Source organism: Protopterus annectens, chromosome 9.part0, assembly GCF_019279795.1.
Source record: "Protopterus annectens isolate FY-2018-M chromosome 9.part0, PAN1.0, whole genome shotgun sequence".
Taxonomy (NCBI): Eukaryota; Metazoa; Chordata; order Ceratodontiformes; family Protopteridae; genus Protopterus; species Protopterus annectens.
In genome coordinates, this window is record NC_056743.1 from 380,070,255 (window position 1) to 380,086,879 (window position 16,625).

The 16,625-nt window shown below is 41.6% G+C and overlaps 1 protein-coding gene across 3 annotated transcripts in view; it reads left to right on the plus strand.

The window, feature by feature from the left end:
* Positions 1–16,625, plus strand: part of PDLIM2 (PDZ and LIM domain 2) — a 3,176,635-nt gene that overhangs the window by 243,158 nt on the left and 2,916,852 nt on the right. The window lies entirely within an intron of this gene.

The following is a 16,625-nucleotide window of genomic DNA, read 5'->3' on the forward strand; positions in this document are numbered from 1 at the left end:
ACCAAATGCCTGGCTCCAGTAGCAGCTTACTGCAGATTCAAGGGAATTCAAATTTACCCTTATCTGGACGATTGTCTAATTCAGGCAGACAGCAAGGATGTCTTACTCCAGCATCTAGAATTTGCACAGAACCTCCTCATGTTCCTGGGATTCTCTGTAAACATAAAAAAGTCAAATTTGACACCATCACAACAGATAACTTTTCTGGGTGCTCTTCTAAACACCACAACCCAGATGGCATTTCTGACATCCGAAAAACAATTACAGCTGGCTTCAACTTTCAAAACCTTGGCAACTTTAACTCAACTGTCTGCAAGGAAATTCCTGCAGGCTTTGAGTTACATGGCCTCCTGCATCCTTCTCATACCATATGCAAGACTACACATGAGGAAAATACAGTGGTACCTAAAAAGTGTATGGTCTCAGCATTGCCACAGTTTAGACATACTGATCTCCGTCCTTCCTTGCCTTCAAAAGGAATTTCTTTGGTGGTCCAGGGCATGTGCTCTAAACAAAGGGAAACCCTTCCGTCTGCCTCCTGCCACTCAGATTCTAACCACGGACACCTCGGATTATGCTTGGGGAGCCCATTTTCAGGGCAACTGTCTGCAGGGCCTTTGGACAAAGGATCATAAGCACCTGCATATCAATTTAAAGGAAATGTTAGCCATTCAGAAAGCTCTATTGGCCTTCAGGAATCTTGTACAACCAGGACAACTACTAATACGGACAGACAACACCACAGTTATGTGGTACATAAACAAGCAAGGGGGATCTCATTCTTACCCCCTTTGCAGACTAGCCATGGATCTATGGAACACAGCTCTAGCTTGCAATCTGGATCTTCAAGCTCAGTTTCTACCTTGGAAACAAAACTTCCTGGCAGACAGTCTGAGCAGAAACCTTTCGGATCCACACGAGTGGATGCTGGACACCAAAATATTCAGGATGATAACAGCAGTCTGGGGATGTCCTCACATAGACCTCTTTGCATCCCATCTCAATCATCAACTACAGAATTTTTGCACCAGGACTTTTCACAGAGAAGCTTGGAAAGTGGATGCCCTGTCATTCAGTTGGAGGAACCTCTCGGGATATGCCTTTCCGCCTCTTCCTCTTCTTCCACGGGTCTTATTGAAGATAAAACAGGACAAGCCCAAGATGATAATCTTGCTGGCTCCAAATTGGCCTCAGCAGTTTTGGTATCCAACTTTAAAAAAACCTATGTCTGGAGCCCCCTTGGGTTTTACCTCAGTCTCCGAACCTTCTGTCCCAACATCAGGGTCAGGTTCTACACTCTCATGTCAGAACTCTCAGCCTGGCGGCCTGGTTAATCCAGGGCCTTTGATTTCTTCTTTCCTACCCAAGCAGGTTATGGATGTCATTTTAGAAGCCAGACGTCCTAGCACTAGAAAATCTTATGCAGGAAAATGGGAAAGATTTTGTTCCTGGATGCAGGCTCAGGATTCTGATCCTCTTCTTCCTAACATTACCTTAATTTTACTTTACTTGACAGATCTCTTACATAAGGGTCTCTCTTTCTCTTCCATTAAGATACGTGCCTCTGCTATTTCTGCTCATTATAATACAGACCCTCCCATCTTTTCCCACCAGTTCATGAGACAGTTTCTCAGAGGAGCTAAGAACTTAAGACCTCCTAGATCTCCTCCCATTCCTGCTTGGGATCTCAACTATGTTTTGGAAAAACTAACCTTGCCTCCTTTTGAGCCTGCTGCCTCTTCTGACATCAAGTTTTTATCTTGGAAGACAGCTATCTTGTTAGCCCTAACCTCTGTCAGGAGAGTTTCAGAGTTACAAGCTCTTATGGCTGTGGAACCTTATATTATTTTTCATCAAGACAGGGTATCTTTGAGGACTAATCCTACCTTCATGCCTAAGGTGGTTTCCAAAGTGACTTTAAATCAAACTATCCACTTGCCAACCTTTTTCCCCACTCCTCAAAATAAAGGGGAAAGGATCTTAACATTCCTTGGATGTACACAGACAACTACGTTTTTACCTGGACAGAACCAAGGACATCAGAAAATCAGAACAATTGTTTGTTTCTTATGCTTCAAGCTCCCAAGGTAAAGCCATTTCAAAACAGACCATTTCTAAATGGATTGCTCATGGAATCAGATTTTGTTATTCACACCATGGAAAGCAAATCCCAGGGAGTATACGGACTCATTCCACCAGAGCTGCTGCCACTTCTGCGGCCATCCTCAGGGGAGTTCCTACCAAAGACATTTTGGAAGCTGCAACTTGGAGTTCAGTGCATACTTTTTCTAAGCACTACAATCTATCTCTCTACTCTAAGTCTAGGGCAGGCTTTGCCTCTGCAGTCTTGCAGGGCCTTTTAGCCGCCCCTTCTTCTTTATGACCACCTCCCTTTCTTTCAGCTGTGGGATTCTACCCTACAGTCATGACTGCAACAGTGAAACACGATGAACGTAGTACAGTTGTGTACACCTACCATAAATGTAGATGTTCGAGTTTCTTCACTGTTGCAGTCTGGGTTTCCCTCCCTCCTGTCCCCTCTTATTTTTACTTTTGCATAGTTCCTTTTTTCACCATTCTTCTGAGGTGTATTTGCAAAGGTTATGGGACCTTTTTCATTTTGGGACTCCTGACATCTGGGGCAAGAAAAACTGGAGAAAATGGCGTCGGCTGTCAGCTTTGTACTCCTGGCGCTCTGATGTTAGGGAGCATGGTTGAACAGCCGACGCCGGACCCAGACTTTGGGATTCTGGCCGACCAAGGGCTGCCTGCCGGCAGGGGAGAACCCTACAGTCATGACTGCAACAGTGAAGACACTTGAACATCTACATTTATGGTAGGTGTACACAACTGTACTTTTTACTAGGGATGGCACGATCCATGCATCCTTGTAGGTGCTCATAGAGTGCATTTGGAAAGGTTCCTGCATCTTGGACACTGTTATCCTTTAGCGTGGGGGCTGTAAAACTTACCACCTCTGTCTTAAGTAAGGTGAAGGTTGCTATAGAAAGTTTTTCACTGTCTGATGAAGCGGATGTTATTCCGAGAAAGCACTTACCTACTACAATAAAGGACATATTGATTTTCACTGCTGTGTGGAACCAGATTATTTTTCTTTTTCTTGAGTTGATAAATTCCAGGAAGCGCTGGACCTGGGAGTTTGTACTTGAGTAGTTTTCCCAGTTAACGGTAGGGTAATTGAAATCGCCCAATATCAGGGTGTTTGGTAGGACCTTCATGTTTTCCAGTGTCTCCAGAAAGGCGGAGTGGTGGTCCTGGGTCATGGAGGGTGATCTATAGCCGGCCACAATTTGCATTGCAGATTTGCCTGATATTAGTTGCACATGGATGATCTTGGAGGTATCGTACTGCGCCACTAACCTAGAGGTGTGGGTATCCTTGATGAATATGGATACACCCCCTCCTTTTGTGTTTCGGTCCATGTTCTGTGGCTGAAATGTGTGGTATGAGTTGTAGCCCGGTAGTTCTGGGGTGCTCTGTGGAGCCTTGAACCAGGTTTCAGTTACTGCACAGATGTCGACGTTCTCCATACTGAGGAGTGCTTTGACGCGTGCATTTTGAGATTTAAACTCCTGGTGTTGAGCAGCATAACCCTCATTTTTTTATTTGTGCTGTTTACAGAGGTGGGTTTGACTTTTGAGCCTTGCCTAAAAAAGGCACTATGGGGGCAGCAAGAGCCTTAGCCAGTATTCGAAAGCCTAGGGGTGACAGGTGCAAGCCGTCTCTTATGAAGCAACGAGGCTTGTCGAGCATGTTGTACCAGGCTGACAGACACTGGATCCCCTTTGAATGACACCAGAAGCTTAGTCAATTGTTGAAATTGATCATTTTTTTTTACACTGCGGTATCATTCTTGGTGAGGGCAGGATGCTACTCAGGGTCAGGGTAATGCCCGCCTGGGCTACATGATCAGAGAGCTCTTCCATGTCTCTTTTCATGTAGTCCAGGGAGGTATGTCTCAGGTCATTCACACCAACATGAACAATAACAGAGTCATATTTGTACTTGTTCTGAAGTGACCTGAGTGCTTGTGTTATGTGGCGGATTCTGGCTCCCGACAGGCAGCTAACAGTAACCTTCTCCTTGTCCAGCCTAGTGAGTGGGATGTCAGTGTGCCTGACTATAGAGTCCCTTTTACTAGTGTGTTAGGTATGTTATTTCGCCTTAAGGGCTGTAATTGTGTGCCACACTGATTTTGTGTTTTATGTGTTGTCTGGTTTGTGACGGGAGGTGCAGGTTTTTTGGGTGTCTGCTTTGGAGGTCTGTGATGCTTTTGCAGGTTTTTATTTAGAGCCTCCGAGTATGATTTCATGTATTTATGTGTATTTTTTGCCAGTGCTGGTTTAGTATGTCTATGTGAGGCTGGAGGTGTGGTGTAAGTGTTAACCTTCTCCTCATGACTGCCTGTTCCAGTCTTGGGTGGAGAGAGCTTAGCCTCCAGTTTAGCTATATAATTGCATCTCTCGTATATGTTAATGTTTTGTGGTAAAAGAGAGGGTTGTCAGTGTACATGAGGCAGTTGTAACATTGCCTCAGGATACCCAGGTTCACCAGCTGGACTAGAGAGTGTACCTGAAATTGCCCTTTGGTCATGCCTAAATAGTAGGATGAGCTGCTTAATCGCTTGGTTGGTGTGGGGTGAATAATGAGTCTTGCCCTGCTGGGCAATCAAGTGTTGGGGTATATTAATGCTTGCTATTAGGTCTGAGCAAGTGCTGGACTGTAGGATGCTTTTTAACTGCTTAGGTTGAGAGACTACTTTCAAGGGAAAAACTGAAGAGGAGACTTGGTGGAGCCAGGATAAATTTAGCCCTAGCTAACCGGCGCTGCCCAGATGTGCAAAATTGTGCAAACACAGTTTTTACAGCAGGGAAATGAAAGAGATAGAAATTAGGCCAAAATGGCCTATAAACTACTAACTTCTGGGCTGGAATCACTCCTCCAGAGACAGATGGTTGCTCAAAGCTCCCTCTCTCACAGGTGAACAGAGAAACCTCCCTCTATCCAAGTAAGGTATGAGCAGCTCAGAAAATTGTAACACGGCCCTGAATTCAACACTTGCCTGAAAACTGGACTATACTAGCTTAGAAAGGTGGGAAAGAAGGAACAATTTTTTGAAAAGATAAGGCAAAAACAGTAAAAAATACACTTAAAACAGCTTTAAATGACTACAAGCAGTACAAAATACACTTAAAACAACTTTAGATGGCTACAAGCAATCAGAAAAGGCTTTTAAACAAATTACACAGTTAACCAGTAAAAAAATCTCACAACTGAGCCCTGTTCCTGTAGTCTTCAATCAGACAAGTTCTAACTGCACACTCCTGCCACTGGGGTGCAGGGGAACCTTCTCCAAAAAAGAAGGCCTGGGCTATTGCTCAAGTCATACAAACAAAGCTAGATTCAGCAGGCCCGGATCTAGTCTATGCTACAGCAAACAAGGTGCACCAGTTTCAATAAGAAACAGTTCAAATATGCAGGCACTATAAGCCTTTAACCAGAAATTCCCAGCTGAGAAGGGCAGAGTCCAGCCTCTCCTCCCACAAGAGTGCAGACCACAAACTTTCTTAATGTAAAATAAATGGCCTGAAGCCCAAGTGCATAAACCAGAACTAATACACTTTTAGAATAACAGACACTGAGCCTTCAATCAGCATTTCCCAACTTAGAAGGATGTAAGCTACCTGTCCTGCCACAACAGTGCAGACCACAAACCTTCTTAATGTAAAACAACTGGTCTGAAGCCCAAGTGCTTAAACCAAAAGGCTTAGAATGATAGCTACACTTTAATCAGATTTAATCATGTCCCACTTCATTCATGCCCTCTTCCCCTCCCAAATAATATCCTTCAGCTCTTTATTAATTACTGTCCACAGCTTGTCCTCTGGTTGCTAAAAATATGTCTGATCAGTGTATAAAACTGAAGAGACTACAAACATTTTTACCGCTTGTATCTTGCTATCCATATTGGCAAGGGCTTCCAGTTTCTCAGTTTATGTATTATCTTTTGTTTAGTCTCTTCCCACGGATCTACTTTGTTTGATAGAAAATACATTTCACTGAAACTCATTTCATCGAAGCCTCATTTCACTGAAAATGAATTGCCTGAGCACAATTCACTGAAAGCTTACTTCACTGAAAACTCATTTGACTGAAACTCATTTTGTCTAAACAGGTATATGCCCTGTTCCCCATTGTAGTGCGATCCTGGAGTTAGTATATATAGTAAGGGGGGTGGGGGACACAACCCCCCCTCATTGGGGGGTGTGGGGGGCATAGCCCCACACCTATTTTAAATGTTAAACCATAGACATGGAGTCTTACAAGTCAAATGAAGAGCTCTTTCCAGAAAATAATATATACCCAAACTATGTGGGGTGCTGTGCCCCTCACCCCCCCTAACTATATATACGTAAGGGAGGGTATCAGCAGCTTCACATCACCGCCCCTCAGAGGTTGCAGACAGCTATGCTGAACAGTATGCTAGTGCAGTATACAAGCACCTATACAACTGCATGGACTGTCATACCAAACAGAACTAAAACCTGCTCTTCAAGGAAACACAAACTTATTTGGTGGGCATCCTCTGTCAACAGGCTTTACAACAAAAGGAAGAAACTGTTGTCCAAGGGTAAAAAGGAACAAATTCCAAGTTGGAAAATCTCCCTCCTCTGCTTCAACAAGTAAATTAGATCATTAGTGAAAACCTCCAAAGCCAATTATGAGTTGAAACTAGCCTACGAAACAAAGGGAAACCACAAGTCCTTCTTCAGTTACGTTAGGAACCTCCATGGCAAAGCCCAAGTTTGTTCCAAAATAGTACTTACTGGTACCACTTACACTGATCTTTTTGATTTCGAACACAGCTTCCATGAGACCTCCTGATAGTATCCCAGGCTGTATTCTGCACCATCTCCAGCAAGAACTAGCTCCACCATTCAGCACCCTATTCAACCACAGCCTAATTTCAGGCTTCATTCCAGCAGAGAGAAAGAACCGCCATTGTCATCCCCTTGCAGAAAAGTGGTGCCACTACTGACCCGGGAAACTATTGCCCCACTAGCTTGACAAGTCTGACCTGTAAAACCATGGAGCATGTTATTATGGATCTCAAAAACAAGGACATAGGCAATCTCCAAGCACTTGACCCTACTCAATTTGGATTTGTCAGGGCTGGATCCTGCCTGTTGAACCTGGTTGACTTCTTTGAAATTGTCACCAAGGCCCTGGATGAGGGAAAGTCAGTACATACAGCTTACCTTTACTTCACCAAGACCTTTGATGCAATCCCCCACTTGGGCATTATCGAAAAGCTAACACAACTTGGTGTTAATCTCTGTCTGATTAGGTGGGTGGCCAACTGACAAACCAATAAGACCCACAAGGTCAAAATAGGTGCCACCACCTCCGACAGCAGACCTGTCATTAGTGGTGTTCCCCAGGAATCTGTCCTGAGATCCCTACTATTTGGCATCTACTTCTCAGAGGTCAAGGCAAAGGCCCTGAGGCTGACCAAGTTTGCAAATGACTGTAAGTTGGGTGCTGTCATTGACACCCCAGATGATGTTAACATACTTCAGGAGGGTCTCACAGCTCCAAATAACTGGTGCCAAAGTCATGGCCTTAAGTTAAATGAAAAAAAAAATATTATACTATTCAGCAAAAACACAACCCTTACTGATTACCATATCAATGGCAACCCCCTAAGCATGAATTCTGTGGTGAGAGACCTGGGTACTCAGATTGACAATAATATCACATTCGATCATCATGTGGTGGCAGTGGTCAGAAAAGTCTTTTACTTGGTTCATCTCATAAGTAAAGGGATTGCATCCAGAAAAAAGGAGATTATTGCTTCTCTCTACTCCTCCCTTATTAGGCCTATAATTGAGTATAATGCCCCGTATGGTATGTACCTCTCCAAGCACCTACACCAACTGGAAAGACCACAGAAATACCTCACAAAGAGAATCCATGGCCTCCAACAGCTGCCCTATGCGGACAGGCTAAAATTACTATCACTCTACTAGGTATCATACAGATTGCTCAGAGGTGATCTGTGTCTCACCTACAAGGCAGTATTGGACCTAACCGTATTAGAGATGCTCCATATCTGTAAGTCTTAATTCCTCGTGCATTACCCGCTTGATAGGCCTAAATGTAATACATCAACAAAACCTGCTGGAGAGACAGGTTTGTCTCCAAGAGGCTGCCCTATCTCTGGAATAGACTTCCCATACATGTCAAACAGAGTACCTCGCTGACCCTCTTCAAGTGTAACCTTGATGAGTGGATTGGAAACAACAAATTTGTCTCGGGGTTCCACCTTTGTCCCTAACTGACAAGGATGACAGGTGCTGACTGAGGTTTCTTCTTTGGGTATAAACTCTTGGCTAGGTTTGTAAGGGCCCCAAGGCCATTAGCCTAGTAACCTCCAGTGAAGCAGTCTACAGTCTTGTGGACAAACCCTTATCAAATCCTGCTCTCTAAGTCCGCCAAGTATTCCGAACACTATGCCTGGACAATTCCCATCAGTTTCTCCTGCCAGCCTGGTCGACCTGGGCATACTGAGACAGTGTAGCAACTGCCTCATGTTGTCATGAAGAATATGAAACTTAGTAGTGGAATAGTCGATTGCGTCCATTAAAACATTACCCCCACCTTTGTCAGGTTTCATTATCCTCATATTGGAATTAAGGACTACATTCTCTAAAGTCTCCTTTTCCTGTTTAGTCATGTTGTAGGATTTGTGAATGTTCTTATCCGTAGATAACTTATACAAATCCACCATACAGGTGGACTCAAATGACCTGCAATGTAGGGTGTAGTGGAGGATTGAATAGACTTTTTTGTATGAGATCTCCTTTTCCTTCACATATGTTCTGTTTTTTTCATTGAATAGGAGGGTTAGATTCAACTTCTTAATAAAAAGTTTGAGTTCAATAAGGGTGTCAGAAATATTGAAGGTCCCAGAAGGCACAAATTTCAGACATTTTTCAAAAATGGAAAAGTGTTCAGGGGTAATGGTTACACTACTGTAGTTAAAAATGTTGTAACCATTTAAAGTGCACGTCCATCATTGTGTACGACATGTCTTGTTGTGTCTTTCGGCATTTCCCGGTTAGGGGTCACCACAGCGGAACTCCGGTCCGCTAATGATTGGCAGTAGAGTTTTACGTGCCGAGTTGCCAGCTCTGACGCACAACCTTCAACGAAGGTATGTACATTCACGCATGTTTCCACACAGAAGACGCTCTAGCTGAGAATCGAACAGGACAACGTCTTACTGTGAGGTGACAATGCTACTGAAGCACCACCACCGCAGTAATATTGTGTACCACATGTCTAAATTCTTGTTTTTCTCTTTGCCTTCCCTCCTGGTTTTCCCTTTCCCTTTTCAACTAAAAAATCGGAGTTGGATCAATAATTTCAACCTGCCTACTGGGACTCTTTAAGTAGGGAAAATCACCTGGTTTGGTGTTGGTGATTTTTAAAGTGTGTGTGTGTGTGTGTGTGTGTGTGTGTGTGTGTGTGTGTGTGTGTGTGTGTGTGTTCGTTCACTGCTGGTGAACTGTCATCCTGAATTGTGTGGCCACTATTGGCGCCATAGGAAGTTTTCGTAAGAACATTACTGCCTTTGTCTTTGCTAATTTTAAACTTTAAAGGGTAGGCAGCCCTGTTCACATTCTGTTTCAAATTATTGCATGTGGCTGACCATTTGAACAATTTTGTTAGATTTCTTCACTTTTTCTATCAATCTTAGTAAAAAATATTTTCATATGTATTTCTATGGTATTCAAATAATAGATCTTTTCTAATGAAATTGTTCAGATGGTCAGCCTCATGCAATAATTTATCAATTTTGCACTTGTTATATTTAATAAGTTGCATAAGCTCAAACCTAAACTTATCGAATAAACTAGTAAAATGCTTCACCATTTCATCATCATCATCATCATCATCATCATAATCCAAGCCGTTAGGAAATTTAAGTATTCTCAGACTATGTGGTACTAACTGTTTTCAAATACATTCTTCAAAAAACAACTTATCTAACTTTACATTTTTTAACTTAACTTTTCTAAAAAGTGTGTGTACCATCTTTTAGAGTCCGTAGCAATATTGGCAATTTTAGGACTTTTACAAGAAAATATAGAGCTACTGAACACATTTTTTCCTGTAGAGGAATCTGACCAGTTTTTAAAATGTTATACACTTGTAAAGTCATGTTTAGGCTTAGTGCAACCAGAATTGGGACACCAAATGTAAACCACTACGTGGTACTGAGTTTGTGGACCCCAAAATAAATTCAACAAATTTAAAAAATGGAGATATAAACTTTTGAGAGGGCCATGGTAGTGGAATGTAACAACCTTGCCCCCACAATCAAAGAAATTGTTTCTAGGAACTGGAACATGTTAAAGTATAACTCTGACATAGATTCATAGATTAGGTTCATAGATTAGTACTAGGCTAACTACCCTTGCGAGCCTTTTTAAGCCTAGCCAATTATCCCTTGTGAGACTCAAACCCCGCACCTTGTGTTTGTAAGTCAAACACCTGAACCATTAGGCCACACTCCCAACCCCTGTGAGACATTTTAAGCCTAGCCAATTGCCCCTTGTGAGACTCAAACCCTGCACCTTGTGTTTGCAAGGCAAACACCTTAACCATTAGGCCACCCTCCCAACCCATTGTAGAAATTTTGGGAATGGATCCAAAATTTGTATCGAAGATGGGTAGGAACCTAAAGAACATATATGAAATAAACATTTATCACAAAAAAAAAAGAAACTTTAGGGACTAGGAAATGTGGGAATTGTGCCACTGTAGATACATCTTGGACATGGATTTACATTGGGTTTACTATCAAAAATACGAAAATTGAGTGTGCAAAAGTTGAAAACGCCAAAGCACAAGATCGAAGTCATGCATATTAAATAGGTGATAAGATCGACACAAAAATTCAAAATTCCCTTGTCGATGTTAATGTCGACTTTTTTTCTCTTGCAGAAGTCCCGCAAACTGTTAACCAATAGTCCCAAGCTGTGCAAACCATTACAACATAAATTGTAAATTGCATTACAGAAACACCACAGTATTCCCATGTGACGGTGAAATATCCCTGTAGTCTCCTTGAACAAGAAACTGAAACACTGCAATAGTACTATACTCCCAACATATTCTGTATAAAATCTTGCTGCTTTTCCATTAACAGTAGTCCGGTCATATAGAACTGTTTAACGAATTACACATTTGATAAAGATGAATTGCTGAAATTATATGTACAAGATGTACATAAAAATCTTAAAAAGTTGCAGTGTTTAGCAACAAGTTCCACAAAACCTTTAGGGGTGAATTAATTTCTCTTTTGAAGTAATCAAAGAAATACCTCCTCCCTGTCAGCAAGACGTCTAAGTTTTGGCGATGAAAGTAAACAACTCATCATTCCTGCCCGCATATCCTCAACATGGTTCTGTTCTAAGCATATAATGTAGTACATCATGTAAAAATAGTTGTTTCTTTCCAAGCAAACTTCTCAGTGTCCAATGCCAGCCCTCACACTATTTTGAGTGCGTGGATATCCCATGGTGCATGTATGGGATTAGTTCCAAAAAGCTACTTCAAATAGTGGTGGAATGTGTTCGGTGGAAGATTGCCTCGTTCCACTTCTCCATGGTCTGCCCACCAAGTAATTAGTTTTAAAAAACTCACATAAAGGTTTTCCACAAGCAGGCATTTCACTCTGAATAAGTTGGAATGTTTCCATTACATTATTTGGTGGTACAAATGCTAATGATGGTATTTGTTTACACAAAGACGCAAAGTGGATATCATTACCAAATTCTACAGTGAGCCGCAATTTCTGTATTTGCCGCCAAATGATTTGACAGAAATGAAACCAGCAACCTAATGCATGGGAATCTAAAAGATTTTGTTTCACACTATTCACTGCACCTTTTTCAAAATCACTCCATACTGTTGCAGGCTTGAACTACAACCTATGCTCCTGACATAGTTGCAGTAACAATTTCCAAAAATAATCATACATTTGTTCGGATTTAGATGTTAGTACACCATATACTGCTGGAAATACCTTACCAGTGATATTTCCCTGTAAATTACAATACACAGTATAAAGCTGGTTACATTCTCGGTTTTTAATGGGAATGTACCATCTGTTAGAATTACTTCACTGCAACATAGTGTATGCAAGTTAGTTACAGTTATGATAATGACAGCTGGTGGAGTATTATCACTATATTCACCACAACTTATTATGAATGACCCTGACTTAAGTGGCAACATATTGGATGTTAAATCCTTCAATATAATCCTTTCAGAGCCTTGAACTTCTCTAGACTTTCTGCGAAGTCTTCGCACAGTCTGTTTCAGGGCATCTGTATTGGGCGATGTGGTCACTATATCTGTTGAGGTGCTTGCCGTTACCTCAGATACAGTTCTGCAAGGATCTTCATGACTTGTTCCAGCACGTCTCTTAATACTACAGCGAACTTGCGCTTCCTCATACTTTTCTAAACTAGGACCGTGAAAATGGCCAGTAGTTTTCAGCAGCCTTTCACCTTCGGTTATAGATTCCCCTACACAACAACCCTTACATTTATCCTTTATTTTTTTTATACAACACCAGTAGTTTCTGCTACGTCTACTTCTTTTAAGTAGTACTGGTAGCCATTAATATTTAATAACTTTTTGCCTTTCTGGGTTTCAGTGGTGGTGTACGTGGATCCCACTATGCCTGGGGTTGTGTCTCTGATGTCCAACATATTCAGTTTTTTAATATAACCTACATACAGTGCATGGTTCTGTTTTATTCACCAATTATGCACAGACGTTCAGTCTTCTACATCCGACTATAGCTGTCTTCAAAATAATGTAGCTGTCCTTTTAAATTGTGCACTGCTTTAAATTATGCGCAGTTATATTGCTGTCACGTTGTTATGATGACGGACGTTTGTATGACATTTGTGTGGCCGACTGCAGCTATTTTATGGAGTAATGAATGCCGATTAATGTGAGTTAGTTTAAATGACTTTCGATGTTATGACTTTCGGCAACATGGTTGTCGAAGTTATTTTTGAAATTTTGATAGTAAACCATTTACACTGTATTAGTGAATGCAAGTCAGTCTAAAGTTATACTTAGAAAAGGCAACTTTGCTATCAAAGGAATTGTTTATTTAGCTATTTGTAAGAAATGTTGTATCCACATTGTTAATACCAAAAGGAGTCTTAAAAAAGAATATATGAACATATTTTTAGTATCAAATCTAAGAATGCTAACAATGGTCTATGTAAGCATTAATTGTCAAAAATTTCCATGAGTTTTTCTTTGGTGTTCTAGAACAAGTAGATATTGAGCTTAGGGGAGGTGACTGGGAGAATGTACTACAATACAGAGAACTCATGTGGCAGTTTACATTGAATGCATTCACCTATCCTGGTTTGAAAGATTATGTATCCATTAAACCTGTGCTTAAATGTATAGCAGCCAAATTATGACAGAATGTCTTGTTGATGCTGTTATGTCCATCTTTCTATACACCTGAGTTAATTACTTTCTTAATTTGGTCATTTTGCTTGTCATTTATTGTTTTTAATAACTGATTCCATTTAAGAAATATATAGCAACTTACTCATTTGCATTTTATTCATTTGAAACTTTTTAACTTATGGTTTTTATATTGAAGAAATGTTAGACCTTGATATTATTGCTTTTAAACAAGTTATACTCATACAAAACGTATTCACTGTTCCTTTAAATATTAATTGTTTTTAATTTACTTTTTAATCTGTTTGTGAATATATATAAATCTGTTGCCTGCCACATTTCTTCATTCTGATGAGCACCCAACAGTTAAATATTTATGAATTTTTCCTTTGATTGCTTCCTTTGTTTTTTACTTAGAACTGTGCACCTTCAAGTCATTGTTTAACACTGTATTTTGGCTTTATTGGTGAACTTGCTGTTTGCTTGGCATTTTATCATTCTAATTAACCTTATTATTGTATCAGGAAATGTAAATGTGTCCATTACTCTACTCATAAAATCCAAACTTATTCTGTCGAATGCTTTCTTTACATAAAGACCTACCATTAACAGCAGTATTTTCTTACATTCTGCTTCCCTCAAGATTATCATCATTCTTCTAATGTTGTCAAATATTTGGCTCCCCTCCACAAAACCTCATCAGTCCATATCTATCAATTTTGGCATCACCTTTGCCATTCGTTTAGCCATTATAGACTTAAATGTTTTATAATCATGGTTTAAAGTTGAAATGGGCCTATATGAAGCTGGATCTGATTGGTCTTTACGTATTGTAGCCACCACAACCTTTTCCAGGATATTGGTACTTCCACTTCTTTTAAAATACTGTTAAAACCATTGAGATCATTATCACTTTATTCTTTCCTAGCTTCCAGAGTTCCACAGAAATGCCGTCTATTCCTGGAGACTTTCCTGCAGATTTATATCTCATTTCCTCCATTTCTATCTCATTTCCTCCTACACTATTAGTTGTTGAGCATCATCTACCTCTAGCCTTGGCATATTTATGTCTTCCATAAATATTTCCATTTGTGCTGTTTCTTGATTTCCCTACTTCTCTGCTTTATAAAAAGTTTAATACAATTTCTGAAATATCCCTAACACCTTTATGGGATATCTGGTTATTTTTCTTGTTGTAGACTTCCTGAATCCTTTCTACTTTCTGCTGCCTAAGTCGTTGTGCCAAAACTTATTATCAATAAACTGTTGATGTGAAGTTGTTCTATCTCGCTGTTCATTCTTACAGATGAGTCGACCTTCTACAAAGCTCGAGGTCTTCAGACAGCTCGCGGCCAAGCCCCTAATCCCATAATGCACCTTGAGTTACCTCAGATCTAGTTTGATGCACTTGTGTTCCTTCACCGAGCCCTTTAAGTCATCCTTTGTCAACATCCCTTTGATGGCTCATCCCTTTTTGGGCCCAAAGTTAAGGAAACTTTGACCAGCTGTGAACAGGAAGGAAAGACTCTGCCATCGGAGTCTGTTTTTCCACCCTTACTAGACCCTAGCCCAAGGGTCAGAAGGGAGGAAAGCTGTGGTTCCGAAAAGCCCAAGGAGCCTTTCTGGACATACATGGTGAACCCCCTTCCAGGGGCAGAGGAGGGGGCAGTATTGGAAGACGCCTCCCTCGTGGCAGAGGGGTTCCACAAAATCAGGGCAACAGAAATCTCTTCTTTGGGAAGCCCTACCAGCGCTCCTGAAAGGAGGCCGGACTGTCTTGCTCTAGAGGCAAGTGGGGGTCGCTTATCTTTCTATCCAGACGCCTGGCTCAAAATAACAAATGACAACTGGTTGCAAAGTATAGTTTCCAGAGGATACTTCATTCCTTTCACCACTCCCCTCCATTGACATAGACAATTGGCTCCTCACCACCACCACCACCAGGCATCAGCTAATACAAGCCAGGGACACCACTCTTTCTCTCTGCAGTCATCTGGCATTACAATAAATTCAGAAAAATCTGCCTGGTAGCCATCACAACATATAGTTTTTATCGGAGCAGAATTGGACACCACCACCACCACTTTGAGACTTCCAGCAGAAAGAGTTTTCCTACTTCATCAGCAGGTCCACAGTATCGTATCCAAAGACAAGGCTCCAGCATCAGAAGTGCTAAAATTGTTAGGCATGATAGCAGCTGCAATATTAGCGATACCATTGGGTCACATGCGCATGCAGATTCTGCAATGGCTGTTATTCACTCAATGGTCTTACCAAGAGCTCCCAATGTCTCATCTCATAATGATCACAAACACATGCAAAAAGGATCTTCAGTGATGGTTGACCTCTCTTTCATGTAACGATAGGTCATCCTTTTGTCCTACCTCCACCAGCAGCCACAGTGACCACGGATGCCTGTCTGATAGGGTGGGGGGCATTTTCAGGGAAGAACAACCCAAGGCACATGGACTGAACAGGAGACACATCTGCATATCAATGTCCTGGAGATGAGACCGGTACTTTTGGCATTGCAGTACTTCCAGGACTCTCTTCCTCTGGGAACAGTTGCGATTCAGACAGACAACATGTTGATGGTCTGATACTTGAACAAACAAGGAGGAACCAGGTCCTATCCCCTTTGTCACGAGGCCGTAAGAGTGTGGTAGTGAACTACATCCACCCAGCGCTTTCTGTTAGCAATGCACACCCGGGGAAATCCAACGTGATAGCAGACAAACTGAGCAGGGCAATTTTGTTGCCTCACGAGTGGTCCCTCAAGAAACAGATTGCGGAGAGAATTTTCCGCAGGTGGGGCCAGCGCAGCGACCTTTTTGCCAACCACATGAACACAAAGTGCAGAAGCTACTTTGCCCTAATTCCCCCTTTGGGAGAAGCCCCAAGGGATGCACTCGTACATGATTGGTCTCCTGGTCTCCTCTATGCATTCCCACCAATTCCTTTGATACCCAAAATATTACAGAAAGCAAAAGCCCTGGGAAGGACCATCATTCTAATACCCCATCTTTGGCCTTGTCAGATTTGGTTCCCCTTTCTTCAACTTCATCAGTTGGAAGAGCCTTGGATTCTGGACC